We start from the raw sequence: 13,324 nt of genomic DNA, 5'->3' as shown, positions 1-13,324 counted from the left end.
TCTCTCCCCCTTTGACATCAATGGAAAAGGGTAACTCCCCCTGAAACACAACCATCTTGCAGACCTATACACACTTCCACTCCCCCTTTATTTTGTAAATAAGGAAAATATAATGAGAACTTGGGAGAATCCCAAGCTTTTGGAGAAGATATTCAAATGCTTCACGAGGTAAAGGTTTAGTGAAGATATGAATGTTTTTTTATTTTGTACTAACATATTCAAGCTTGATATTGTTTTCGGAGACCTACTCTCTAACAAAATGATATTAAATCAGAATGTGCTTCATTTTGGAATGCATCACAGGATTATTGGAGATATTGATGGTGCTGGTGTTATCGCAAAATATGGGAATAGGCTCATCAAAATTGACCTGAATATCTTGAAAAGTTTTCTTCATCCAGAGAACTTGAGTACAACAAGTTGTTGCCGTGATATATTCTACTTCTATTGTGGATAACAAGATTGAGGTTTTATTTTTGCTCAACCATGATACGAGACAACCACCTAGAGAGAATGTTTCTCCACTAGTACTCTTACTATCATCAACGCTTCTTGCCCAATCTGTATCTGTAAAGGCTTGAATAATGAGATTTTTTTCCTTGGGATACCACAAGCCATATTCTGTTGTGCCCTTTAGATATTGAATAATTCTTTTGACGACAATAATATGTGATTATTTTGGTGCTACTTGGAATCTTTCTACTTGTCCAATTTCTTGCATAACATCTCACCGGGAGGCTGTCACATATAGAAGACTACCAACCATAGATCTATACGAACTCTTATCCACATCCTTAGATGAGTCGTCAATGCTCAATTTGCAACATGTTACCATTGGAGTAAAGACGGCTTTGCAATCTTCCATTTTGAATTTCTTGAGCATTTACTTGATGTACTTGGCTTGACATATAAATATTCCTTTCTCTTTTTTGTGTTTATGGAAAAACCTTTGAACAGTTTATGAAACCAAAATTTCGGACTAGCTTGGTGAGTCCATCATCAAGGCAATGTGATTTGTATTTTGAGAAGAGAGAGCATGAAAATATGGAGCTATTAATAGTTTCTAGCTCTGGAAATTCTCATCTTCTCAAAATTTAAAGCATTGTTCATTATGTCCCTTCCATGGTGGGACTTAATGGTGTTAAAGAGAGAATCCATACAGGTTGGTATTATGTTTATGGAAAAACCTGTGAACAGTTTATGAAACCAACGTTTCAGACTAGCTTGGTGAGTCCACCTTCAAGGCAATGTGATTTGTATTTTGAGAAGAGAGAGCATGAAAATATGGAGCCATTAATAGTTTCTAGCTCTGGAAATTCTCATCTTCTCAAAATTTAAAGCATTGTTCATTATGTCCCTTCCATGGTGGGACTTAATGGTGTTAAAGAGAGAATCCATACAGGTTGGTAGAATTTTATGTTTATGGAAAAACTTGTGAACAGTTTATGAAACCAATGTTTCGGACTAGCTTGGTGAGTCCATCATCAGGGCAATGTGATTTGTATTTTTAGAAGAGAGAGCGTGAAAATATGGAGCTATTAATAGTTTCTAGCTCTGGAAATTCTCATCTTCTCAAAATTTAAAGCATTGTTCATTCCTTTCTCTTGTCGAGATATTTGAAGCCCTAAGAAGTATGTAAACTCACCAAGTAAAGACATCTCGAACTCACTTTGCATCTTTGTAGCAAAGTTCATACTTCGTCAACCATCATTACTACCAAATATTATATCATCCACATATACCTCAATGATTTTTAAATTATCTTTATCTATTTGTACATAAAGATTTCTATCAGCAGTACCTTTCTTGAACCCTTGTTTATGTAGATATCCATGAAGATGAGTATACCATGCTCTAGGAGCCTGTTTGAGACCATACAAAGCCTTCTTTAACCTGCAAACATAGTTTTCTTTTCTGATAGTAGAAAACCTTCAGGTTGTTTGATGTAAACTTCTTCTTCTAATCCTCCATAGACGAGAAACATCCACATGGGTTCCATTCTGGAAACTGGTGCAAATGTTTCGTCGAAAACAATTCCTTCCACTTATACATATCCTTTGTAGACTAATCTTGTCTTTTTCCTAGTAACTTATAATCCTTCAATTGTTTTCCTTCCCCTGAACCTTTATTGAAACTACCATCTTTTTCAAACTACCTTCTTGTCAATCATAGACTTATGCCATATACTGCTGCATAGACTCCTCTTGTACAAACATTAAGGAGTCAACAAGCTAGATTGTTCAAAATAGTGAGTCACCTAACGGGCCATCTTGACCTGAGTCATTATCTGAAGCAATTGCTAATTTCTCATGACCTTTCGCTTTTACAAATCCTGAAAGCATAACTACTGAAACCTTGTTATCTTCTTTGTCTTCCTGTACCTGTTTCCTTTTCCAGACCTTCTTATTCTTGCAATCTCGAGCCATGTGCCCATAGTTATGACACTTGAAGCATTCAATGTTGTCCATAGGTGATTCTGTATGATATCTGCAACCGCGAGCGCTATGGCCATAGTTATGGCATTTGAAACATTCAATATTTGGCCCATCTATCACGTATCTCTTCTGACAAAATCATCGTGGAACCTGTCTCGTGATCCTACAAACTTGCTTCTAGGGTTTTGCAGATAATGATTGTACCTGTCAAAAACTTCACAATCCCTAGCCATATGTCCATAGTTAGCACATAAAAGGCAATAACCATTAAATAAACGAACATACATGGAAGATTTTTGATTCTTCTTTGGAGGTGGTGTTGTAGTTTCTTGTGGTCCTTTGTTCTTGATTTCTTTGGTCTTGTTCTTTGGAGTTGCAACATTCTTCTTTGGATTTTTACTTTGATCAACTTCCTTCTTAGAATCATCCTGTGAAGCTATGGATCTTGTACCTTCATCAACTAGAGCTTAATCATCTTTAATTGCCTTCACTTTCGCTTCTTCATCTGTCTTATCTTGTAAGTATTCTTTTTGTGATCCCTTGATTTTGTTGATCTCATCACGAGTTGCATCAAGTTCTTCTTGATTTTGAGCAAGATCTTCTTGAAACCATCTTTTCAATATCTTCCTTCTTTTTTCTGCCTCCTCAACCTATAGCTTGAGAAGAGTTGTCTTCTCTACTTCTTTGTTGAGAACCTGTATCTGTTCCTTGTGCTTCTCATTTTCAATTTTCAGCCTGCTTATTTCTATTGAAGATGTCTCTAATTCCTTTTTCTTTTGGTCAACGTCGCATATGTATCTTTGATTAGATTCCTTCCTTTCAATTTCTTCTTCTTGCATCTATTGTGTGATCATGCTAATCTCTGCAAATGCTGTGTCGAGTTCTTGTTGCTTCTGTTGGACTTCTCTCTTGAGGTCTCATGTCGCTGTATTATTGATTTCTTCCAACTTCTTTTGAAGTGAATCTTCAATACATTTGTGTTCTTCAACTTCAATTTTAAGACCTTGAACTTGTTCTTCAATAGTATTGGAATGGATCTTCTCAGCCTTGAGCTCTTTTATAAGCTTTATTGCCTCCTTAGAAAATTATTCTATGGTCAACCCTTCTTCATCATACTCAAAAAGATATAAGTTTTCAATAACATCTTGACCTGATTTCTTTGTTGAATAGAGATTATGAAGCTTTTTCCCAAAGAGCTTTAGCTGTTGAATATTGACCAAATGTTGTTTTCATAGAATTTGGCAAAACATTCAAAATTACATTCATGGCCTTTGAATTGTACCTTTTATCTTCGTCGGTAGATGTGTCTCTAGAAACAATTGATTCCCATACTCCATGTGCCTACACAGATACTTCCATCCTAGATTCCCATATCCAATAATTATCTGCCTCAAAATCGGGGGTTGGTACACAATACTCACTTTCTTGAGATTTTGTTGTACCTGTACCTTCCTTCGAAATCCTTGTAACCCGCTTCTTTGACTTTCCCATCTCTATGCTTTGAAAACTGACTTCCAACGGTTAATCTCTTATTGAAGGAACCAAGCTTTGATACTAATTGTTGGAAAATACTGAGAGGGAGGGCTGAACCATTATTCCTTAGTAGTTATCACTTTTAAATCTTTTCAAAGCATTAGTTAATCTTCAATTATTATTAACATTTATGCAGTAATAACAGTAAATAAAAGAACCCAAGAGGCACAAAGATTTTAGGTGGAAAACCCCCTCTGGGTCAAAAACCACCAAACTCTTTTCTAATAAGTTATTTAATCTTCAGCCCCAACTGAAATGAAAGCAACAACTTCCTAGAATTATAGAAAAGCATTCTTCTCCAGCTCACAATGGATGGATGCTCCAATGCCAGAGATTATTTAGTAGTCAACTAAACAGATGCCCCAACACCCAATGAGCTACAACTCACCCTAGCACCACCCTACCACCCTGAAGTTTTCACAGGCTTGAACCTGTTGGTGACTTCATGCACCAGCCTAGCACCACCCTAAAACCCTATAAAAGAATAAAAGAATAATGGACTCCCATACCAGGGAAAATGGTCCACTTTACAATGATATAGAATGATGTAGAAGAAGAAGACACACTAGATCATAACCCCAACTATGACACAACCACCTAATGATGATCCTAGACCTTCCAACACTAACTCTTAAAATCTTGGTAGATAGACACTTGTACAAATTTTACAATGATCCTTTTACAATGACTCTGTACAATGATACTTTTACAATGATTGTATGCAGTGCTTCCCACTTGAAGACTTCATATGGTGAACTTCTTGATGTTGTTCTGCACCTTGATTGCTGCTCTTGTCATGCTACCCTTTCTCACTCTTCAGAACATTAGATTATGCATTGAATATTCTCTTGATGAATATATAATACTTGCAAAAAGTATTCAAGAAAATACCCATGACATGATAATAGCAAAACTTACCTCATCCTGTAGAGCATATGTCAATGTTAAACAAAAACAACAAATTAGAATTCAAAGAACCTAATGTAATTAAGAAATGAACATGCATATATAGAAGATACATAGTTGTAGCTTACCTCTGCTGCATCATTTTTCTGCACCTTGCTCTTTGCTACCCTAGAAATTCTGGTCCTTTGCACCCCTTGACAGCACTTGATCTAGTTTTTCTCGCCTTCTAGGAGCACGATATTTAATCTGATGTATCTCTGTGATTTCATATCCCCAATATGTCATCTTTGGTCCTGTAGTATCCATTTGAATCTTCTTTCCAATGCCATAGGTCTGACCCAATTTGGACTCTTCAAGGCAAAGTTATGCCCAATCTCTCACAATGACCTAATTATGGACTATTTCAGTAGAGCGAACTTGTACGGCATGCCACGTGTCCTTGTTTCTTCCTTCATCTCTAAAATTGATACATGGAAAACTACAGTTTGTGCACTATCCGCCATGTTTTACAGAATTCCAATCCTCTTCTCATAGAGAGAGTTATGATTATTTTTCCAAGGTCACTTCTTTGAGATGAAATTCGGGAGCCTGAAAACACCCTAACTTCCACAGATCATATCTATGAAAATATAGCGAACAGACATCATAAATTCGGTCATGACATTCATCAGGATTGGAAATTAAATGGGTTTTCATTTCGGGATCTAAGACTTCGCATAAATGAATTTATAGCGAAAATGCCACGATCACTACATTTGGAGGATATATGAGATTTATTTTTATAGATTTGAGAGGGGATTCTATAGAGAATGTTGGAGGGATTTTAGGAGCTTAAAAAATTATTAATTAATGACTATTCAATGACCAAAACCAATATGAGTGTCATGCCACAACCCCATAGGGTTTTAGCTCACTAACTGGGGTTGCTAGCTTCAAACATGAATATCTCTCAAACCGTGAAGAATTACTTGGTGTGCCATATATCAATGGAAACATCTCGACAAGTAGAATCTATCTAGAAGATCCTTGACTCAAAATAGAGTAAGTTGTCAAATCAAAATTCCCTTGCAAGATCAGGGTAGCCCCTGGTGCTGCTTGGTGTTATAGAAATTTTTGTGCCTTACAACATTGAGCATGAAATGTCCATAATCCAAGGGATCCAAAGTCCCTAAATGAGTTGTTCCTACCCCTAGAGGAACAAGGTCAACCAATGACAGCTTCTCCCCGAAGTTCTCCACCAAAAACCACTCAAAAACAGTCAATTCAGGATCAATTCAGAGGCTCCACTAGCTGTCTGCGCTGAAATGCAGAGATTACACTGGCTAGGTGCATTGCAACGCAGGTAGAAGCACTAGCAAGGTGCATTGAGCGGGAAATGACAAATGGAAATCTCATTCAACGAGGTGGAAAGACCCTGGAAGCTTCCAGAATCTTCTCCAATGACACTTGCCTCAATGAATTCGACTAGTGATGAGTAAGAGGTCCTCAAACTCCAAGTGGAAGCAAGAACTGACAGAGAGAAGCCATAAGTCAAAACATAAGTTGACTCATCCTCTCTGCTTACATCTATATATGGATCTCTCACCCAGAGGTTGGAGGCTGGAATTTTGTACTTTGCAGAGAATTGCTGTTGGTTTGAGATTGATATTAGCACATTGGGTGATTTATGCTTTGTTGGAGGAGAGGAAGGGATTCCTTTGCTGGGAGGTAGATGCTGGATCGGAACTCACTTGGTTGTATCTCCTCTCAGACTTTATTATCTTATCAATAAACTATTTGAGTTTCTCCTACATGTTGTATACCAATGATGTTTTGTTATGCTTACATGTTTAGCTTAATCTGATCTTGAGCTTTTTATGAATGTATATCTGTATCTTTGTGTAGTTTCCCTCTCTTGTGATCTTGCAGGAATTCGGTGAAGCTGGATCGGTGAAGGAGCAAGAAGCTGGGAGCTACTGAAGAGAGGAGTGATTTGGATCGTCAAACTAGTGGAAGATACAGGTTAGTTAGATCCTTCTTCCTCACTTACATTTCATAAAGAAGAATACTCAAATAAGTTTACCTGTTTGTTGCTAAGGCACTATCACCTCTTAGAGTGGGATAGGGGCATTCCGTATTGGATACTTTTCCCAACAACAAATTGGCGACTCCACTGGGGAGAGTATCTTGTTAGTTTATTTGTGTTTCTGGTGTTGTTCTTCTCATAAACTCAGGAGTGCCGAATCGAAATGCATTTGCCATTTTCAAATGCAAAGTAGAGATCTGCCACTCTAGTCCACTCACTGGGCCTGTTTTTATGATCTGAACAAACTGATCCACAAGTGCTCTAACAGCCCTTTGTGATAGATCTTAGTCCTCTTTTAAATCATCCTCCTAATTGTACCTAATTGATAGCTTTGATCCGGCCAAAAACTGTTGATTTAACTGCAAACCGTAACCCAGAACCCAGAAACAACTCTCGTTTCTGCTTCAGCACAGACTCTGTGAAGAGGTTCTGCATTTCAACGCAGGTCCCGTGAAGGCTACCTGCGCTGAATGTCAAAACCTCTGTGTTGGGAGTGCGTTGATCAGTCTTTGCCTTGTGCAGCTGTGGTTCCCTGATTCCTTTTGCTCAGTTTCATCTCTGTTTTTTGCAGCCTGTTATCAGTCAGTGTACCTATCTGAAACCCCTTTTCTTTGCCTCAATTCCACCTCAGTTGTATAAAGAAACTGTATTTGTTCTTTGTGTATTTGTTACATCATTTGCAGTTTCCCATTACAAAAGTAAACTAGTCATACTGTCGCCCTTAGATCTAGACCTGTCGTAAGTGTCGTTTTGATCTTAGGAGTGAGTTTGTTTGCTGTTCACAGTTGATTTAGCTTTTACTTTTGTCGTTTGGTTTGAATTTATGCATTTCTAGTGTCGAAACAAGTAAATCATAAAGTGTCGTAATCGTCTTTTTGATTTTGAAAAAGGAACTTGTTTATGTTTTCACTTGAACTCGAATTCAAATTTGTACAACAGCTTTCTTTTTAGGCATCAATATTAAGGAAGCGAAAACAAATACATGCATTTGTGCATTTGCATTTTGATAGTTTGCATGCTTTGATTTAGGGAAAAGTTCATTACAGTGTGCTCTATGCTCTTTGAGAAAAGTTTGTATCTTCCTTTTCCCCTTGTAGCTAGGATTTTCATTGTTGAAAAGATATAAAAGCTTGCTTATTATCTTTAGACTGCATTTAGGAATTGTATCATACATCTCGTGGTGATCCAAAAAGGCAAACTTCTAAGAAAGATTAACCTAAAATAAATTGAATGAACTTAACAACGCTTTGTAACTTAACGCACAACATAGAGGTCTAGGCTAGAGACGTGTTCCGGCGTCGTAAAACCTGGTGACTGTCGATCTCACTGATGGTTGGGTGATTCCTCCTGAGGGACGATAGCGCCAGTACGGATTGTGCTCCCATGTACCATCTAGTATATATTGGGAGACCCCTATAGGAATAAAACCTTTATCCTTAGGAAGCCGTGTCATCCGCCCTACTGATCGCAATGCACTGAACACAGCATTCGGGAAGATTGACCGCCCGTACCTTAAAAAGTATTCTGCAGTTTTGCGAAAAGTTTGGCACACCCTCTACCTAGAACTCCAGAGCAGTAACTTTTGGCCTTTTTCAGACTCTATAACGGAAAAAGTCCATCCGAGCATTTGTCACTTCGGGCTCGTTAAAACATCGAAGGCAACTAGAGTCATCTTTTGCTTTTTCTCGACTCTTTAAAATTGAAAAAGCAAGTTGTGTCAAAGCGTCTAAAATTTATTTTAAACGGAATAATCACCACCTTTCCCTCGTTGATCTTCGAAGTTAGTCTCCCTTCATCGCAAGTTCTTGTAGAATTGCTAGAAAATCTTTTGGATAGACTAAATATGTCTGAACAACCGCCGACATCCAAGACTGTGTCATCCGATGCAGCAGTGGAAGAGCCTCCTACTGCTACTCCAACGATGTTCGTTGGTATACCATCTGTCCCGGCAAATTGTCAACAACAAGCTGGAGTCTAATCAGAGACTATTTGGACGACATGGTTAGTTCCTATTTCTTCATCCGGATTATCATCTGGTATTTCTTATGTTGAAACTCAAAAAATTGATCCAATGTGTCTTCAAAGGCCAATCTACCCTTTAAGTACTGGATTGCCACCATATGGAGGGCTGTATGCCTTTTCATTGTTCCCTCCCGGAGAACAACCATATGGGTGTTTACAACAAAGTTCAGGTTAAATTGGAATTACATCCAGCAGTTGGGTACCAATACTGCCTCAGCAACCAAGGGTTGTATATTCAATGCAACCAGTCCACCCTGTGTCGAATATTCCCACTATACCTGCTATCGTGACTGCATCGCAAGTACAAGCGTTACCTGTTGTATGTCAACCACAAGTTTCTCAGGTTGCAATACAACAGCCTCTTGTCTCAACAACTCAATCACAACCTCAGGTTAGTGCCTCCTTATCTGGAGCGACTCAAGATAAAACAAGTACTGTGACTCATCATCATGGTCAATCATCCAGTATTGGTCAATAGCAAATGGTCCAACAACCAGAGCTGGTTCAAACTCAACAACCGCCATTCCAGCAATCATATCAAGGACCTGAGCAACAAGTCTTTGTAAGTAATGGGCAACCACATTTCCAAAGCGGTTATCAACAACCATATTATAGTGGTTATGCCCATCAACCTTGTCAAAGTTGCCAACATCAAATACATTATGCTGGTATGCAAAGACCCATTGCTCAGGTGATTCCATCTTATCCTGGGTATGCTTCGCCTAACCTGAATCAACAGTTGCCCTTTGTAGCAACTCTAGAATTACCAGATCTAAGCCGGCTGACGAATGATCCAATTGCTTATGCCCCTTGGTGGCCAGCGATTCCACATAAACTTCCGTCAGATATTCCTAAATTTAATGGAAATCCGGGTGAAGATCCGTCGAATCATGTGATGACATTTCATCTGTGGTGTTCATCAAACACCCTAAACGATGATTCGATTACGCTTCACCTTTTTCAGAGGACGTTAACTGGTCCAGTGGAAAAATGGTATATCGAATTGCCTAGAGCTTCATTCGACAACTTCAGTACCCTAGCCACAACCTTTTTAACCCATTTTCAATTACCGATAAGGTATGAAACGGGAACGGAACTCCTTACCAACTTCAAACAAACGACGGCCACTCACATATCTGATCATATACATGAGTGGCGGCGTCGTCGTAGGATGGTAAAAACGTACGTTCCCGATCAGCTATTAGCTGAATGGTTTATCAAGTCGTTACTTTCTGCTATAACGGAAGATGTGGCAAAGGGGGGAGTCGTAATGGAAGAGCAAGTTATTGCTTGTGCGCAATATCTAGACTTGGTCTATACTCAATCTGGCACGCTCTACAACAAAAAACCTGATGCCCCTAGAGCAGAATCCTCAATTCCTCCTCCTCCTAAATCAAACAATGACTCTCATGCCATCGATGGCGTGATTGGCGCGACAGGCACAAAATCGACAAAGGCTACATCTAAAAAGGCCCGTAAGATTTCCAGTCAAAATGAAAATGAGGAACTTCTTGCCTCGGAAGTAAATGCCGTGTCGACGGACAAGGGCAAACAACTGAAGCAACCAGGGGGCAAGAAGAAAAAGAAAGGGAGAAAAACGAAACCCCCTGCGGGGTGTCATATATGCGATGAGGATCATTGGACGAGAGATTGTCCACATATAGCTGAAGTTAAGAAACTCTTTAAGAGTTCAAAAACTCCAGCAGTATTGACTGATCCGTTTCCAAGCCCGAGAACCAAACTGGTTGCTAATCAAAATGCTTCCCGATCCCAAGTGCTTATGTTGTCTATCTCAAAGTAGCAAAATGATGCTTTGGCAAGGAATAAAGATTACGGGAATCCACAGGTGTCGAATAACAAGGCTAATGAACAACCTAGTAGTTCGACAACAACTTTGACCAAAGTTGTGCCACCCACCATTCCTGAACAAATGATAAAGTTGCCAAAGGGAGTAGTATACAAGTCGACATTTAATCCTCGTGCAAAAATAGCACAGAATTATAATATAATAGAGGACCTGGCCCAATCGCCGTCCGCTATGTCGACGCTTGAGGTACCACAAAATTGCCTCTCCCAAGAGCAAGCTTTATTATCAGCAATAGGTGAAATTGACCCAATGGATTCCAATCTTGTGGCCTTTGATCATAAAGAATATGACCCTCAGTTACCAGCTCAACTAGCTTTCCTTATTCAAGTGAAAGCCCTCAACAAAACTGTTCATCGAACAATTATTGATGAGGGGGCATCTACATGTATTATGTCGATGAGTTGCTGGAAAAATTTAGGCTCACCACCCTTGTCGAGATCGTCAACGACATTAAAAGCATTTGATGGATGATCATACACTCCATATGGGATTTTAAGTGACTTTCAAGTTGAACTAGGGGGCAAAACAGTAGGAATTGATGTTGAAGTAATTGATGGAAACCTCGATTACAACATCCTACTGGGAAGACCTTAGATATATGCCATGGCCGCAGTTATGTCGACCTACTTCAGGAAGATTGCATTTCCCTTTCAAGGAAGAATTACAATCATCGACCAACAAACATTTCTCCCCAACAGTTCACAAGTTACGGGAAGCATTCCAATGATCCATGGAAGCGATCATCCGCTTCAAAATATTGGAATAGGCCTCCTAAAAGACCCTGCCTTAATGGGTACTTTTTCCCTACCGCCTCCAAGTAATCTGGCGAAAGTGGCCACAGTGGAAACCTACAATATGAAATCTTCTATATCTAATGGATTCGGAAGATTCCTAAACATTTTGTCAGCATGGATCATCACCCTAATAGAAATATTGTAGCAATCAATTTTCTTGGTCTGGGGGGCAAACCAAAATCAACACTCATCGAGTGTTTGGATAGATAGGTCTAAGGAATATGGAACCTCTTCAAATCCTTCGTCACTTGTACATTCTACAAATGAAGGAATCATTCAATCAATGGTAATTGACGGGGCGCCATGGAATGATTCCCACCATCGTTCCCTTCTCCCGGATTGTGGATAAGATACTAAAGATGACCTTTATCATCCTTCAGTTTTTGATTTTCTATCAAATACTGTAAATACAGTGGGCTCCAAGGATAGTTCTTATCTTGTGTCAACCTCATTAAAAAATAAAACAACTCCCCTATCCAAATCTCAAAGGTAAACCTTCATTCCAACCACCGAGTTGAATGCAATGAAGCTTGGGGGGCATGTACCTTGATTTGCATTATTATGCTGGGGGCATGCAAACTTAATCGAGCAGTTTTAGCACATAGTTCATGCTCGTTAAAAAATAAACATAAGATCTGAGCAGTGTTTTTCCACGTTTAAGCTCGTTAAAAAATGAACTATCTTCCGGTAAATAACCACCGTGAATGTAACATTATCAGCCATTAAAGCCTTGGTCGTGTTTGCACCATCACCTCCACTTTTCCATTGGCCGATCATTCACCTCCATATGATTGTTTACCCATTTTGAGGAACAACTGCGAAGAGTGATTTCACTAGCGATCCTTGTGACACTGCCGTGATTGGAAAATTCCAACCTTTACCTGGAATCAGCTGCTAACCCGTCTTCTCACTCGTTCCTCAAAAGACGAGTCTTCTTTAAGCTCTTTTCATCTGACTCGTAAAATATGAAAAGATTGCTGAGTTTTGGCCTTCCAGCTCGTTAAAGCGACCAGAAGTGCTATCCGTCCTCTAGATTTTAATCTTTTTGGACCTGAGGGATTATTGCACAAAAAGATCGAGCGCTTGTTTTGTTCGGCTCGTTAAAACTATCGAAAACTCATCCCTTCTGTATTGTTTTATACTTTTTCGGACTTAAGGGATTAGATGACGAAAAAGGACTTTCGGAGTTGACTTTACGTACCTTTTCAGACTCTCTAAAAATGAAAAGGACCGAGTTATCTTTGTCATTAGACTCGTTAAAAACATTAAATAGGGACAAACTTGTATTTAGACGAGAACGAGTTTCACTATCGCTAGGCTCATTAAAACATAGCGATGGGTTTTCCCGAAGGTCAAATTATAGAACAAGCATATGTTATCCTCCTCAAGCTTGACAAAAATAAAGAGGTACTGGTCAGCAATGATTGGGGAAAAATTGGGAGAAACTCAAAGAACTTTATTGGTAGCAAGTCGCTCTTGAACATGACACTTCCACTCCGTGCCTGAGTCAGGTTCGGTTGTTTCATTCACCGGTCACATCACCATGGTCTCGCCATACCATCCACCTTTGGGGTAAATGCTACCAATCCATCACACAAGTGTCGCCGATATGTTCAAGAGAAGTCATCCAGAGAAGTCAACCATGTCCCATCCACTACCATACATTATCCTTCATCCTTTCATGACCGCCACCCTGAACCAT

This window comes from Pinus tabuliformis, chromosome 3_2, assembly GCF_031772625.1.
Source record: "Pinus tabuliformis cultivar Carrire ecotype Pingquan chromosome 3_2, CPIR1, whole genome shotgun sequence".
Classification (NCBI taxonomy): domain Eukaryota; kingdom Viridiplantae; phylum Streptophyta; class Pinopsida; order Pinales; family Pinaceae; genus Pinus; species Pinus tabuliformis.
Note: the sequence above shows the minus strand (reverse complement) of the source record.